This window comes from Pundamilia nyererei, unplaced genomic scaffold, assembly GCF_000239375.1.
Source record: "Pundamilia nyererei isolate P.nyererei 1_Seehausen unplaced genomic scaffold, PunNye1.0 scaffold00281, whole genome shotgun sequence".
Taxonomy (NCBI): domain Eukaryota; kingdom Metazoa; phylum Chordata; class Actinopteri; order Cichliformes; family Cichlidae; genus Pundamilia; species Pundamilia nyererei.
Genome location: NW_005187682.1, coordinates 538736 through 541025, shown reverse-complemented (window position 1 = coordinate 541025; position 2290 = coordinate 538736).

Below are 2290 nucleotides of genomic sequence, written 5' to 3'. Positions count from 1 at the left end.
AATCGTTAGGTAGAAGGACCGGAAAAATGGTGAGAAACTGGCCAATGTTCAAAGACCCTGGAAGGCCTTCGGAAACCTGAAGAACTGTTGTTCTGTCCGGCTCCTTCTTAGCACGGGTCATAAATAAGCTGAAGCCCTGACGAGAGGCTGGGAAACCGTTCATACAGCAGGAAGCGCTGTGTTCTGGAGCCTCGCTGGTCAGGCTACACGATGATCGACGGGTCCAACATGGCGGACTTTCAGCTCGCTGAGGTGCTCCACCTGAAGCGTCACTGACTGTTACAGCTGCGGATGAAGCGGACTCGTCGGGGTCTCTGCTGCATCCATGCGGCCGGCTGAGATCCAGGATGTGGAATCAGCCGAGAGCCCACTTCAGTTTTATATTTCATATTCAGAGCATCCTCCCTGTGCTGGCCACGTGTTCGGCTTCTTCACTCGGCAGCACGTCTTCAGACGCTCATTTAGACTTTAATCATGCTGTCGCACTGTCATACCCATATTTATATGTAATCTTTAAATAGTTCAAAGATTATAGTTAAAACACTCTGAGGCATTTTTAGACTAAAATTCAGCGGCCTTGTATCTGCTGAAGCACAGTTTGAATGCACTTTTACTTAATACCGTTATAATCAAATGAATCAAATAATAACATCATGGATATGACTGTGTTTAATGAGCACTGTGCTTGAGGCCTTTGACCATCAGAAACTATTTTCAGGATTTATTTCCATCAAATATTCAGATTGTTGGGATGATGAGCGAGTGAGAAACTGAGGGACAGATTATTGACCCGTCACCACTGCCCCCTGCTGGGCATTAGGAAAGAATGCAGCCAGTGCATTCATACCTCCAGGTGTTTAAGCATGGATCAGTATCAGCTGTGAAAACAGGTCCAGATGTTTGTGTGAAGCTTTATTAAGAGGCCGGCTCAGAAAACGGACACATGAAGAGGCAGAGGTTCAAACATCATAATTTAATGCTAATTCAGCTACAGCACAGTCTAAACAACAACTTCACGGTTCATGCAGGATCAACATCTACAGCAACATCTGGCCCGTTCCCTGCGACAAGCGCCACAAAGACCGTGGCGGTTCACCTCAGGGCAGCGGCGCGCAAGGCGAACCGGAGCCCAGCTTATCGGCCTACTCCTTCTAACACAACAAAACAACCAACACGGACACGTGGTACCATCGTTACGAATCAGAATGAAGATAAAAAGCTTGACGAGGTCCTTTAAATTATCGCCAGCTTGTCCAAACACACAAACATTGGAATCCATTTCTGGAATGGCGTCATCTGAAAATTAGGCGATAAAATAATTAGCATAGCAACCTGTACATGTCGGCTTGTACCTCATTATTATTTTTAAGCAGTAGAAAAAACAGCATTTTGGTTTTCAGGTGGATCTCATTGTAACAAATACAAAAAGTGTTTAAAGAAAGTTTCTCTAAGGAGACGTGACGTTTGACCCTGTGAGACGTAGCACAAAGGTAAAAACAAAAAACACGCCTGAGATACGAGTCGGCTCACATCTGAGGGGCACGGGGCTCCGCTGGTCCCTGATAATCCTGTAGTCCCGCTGCACAGCGCCCCCTGGACAGTTAAGGCGGTACAACACATGCGTGACAAAGTAAACAAAGAAAAACAAGAGAAGTTGGCCAAACGTGAGCAGCAGTGCATCATGGGAATTCTCAACATGGCAACGTCCACAACACGCGTTCATTAAACCTTCAAAGTGGATTTCTTCTGCTCATTTCCAGCTCCACCTGTTTGTCATTACACCGCCAGCGTAGCTTTGCATGATTCACAGTTCAAAATCATCCTCATTTATCTGATTCTGCCCTTCATGCAGAGCCTCGCTGCCTCCAGCTGAAATCAGCTGCTTTCCCTTCAAGGCCTCCTTTTTGTTTCTTTTTCCGATTGGCCAAAGTCAGGAAGCCTGCTGAGGGGCAGTATGAGCAGAACAGCTCCTCTTCATCACATCTGTCGCTTTCACAGCGAAGATTTAAAAGGATAGAAGCGTGGCGCACACAGAATCTGACTGAGAACCATATTTCCAGATAAGCGCTGATATGAAGCTGATAAGAAAATAACATTTTTAGGGAAGATTCACAGTTTTGACTGAATTTTAAAAGCTGCTTTGGTCTAATTAACCGAGCAGTCTGAGTGAAAACCTCCCCACCCGAGTCCTGTTAGTTCTGTCTCCCAGTTTTCCCCATTTTAGTCCAACATGTTGTCATGACGATATGATGCCAAATGTCTGGATTATTAAAGCGTCCTTCACAGACAG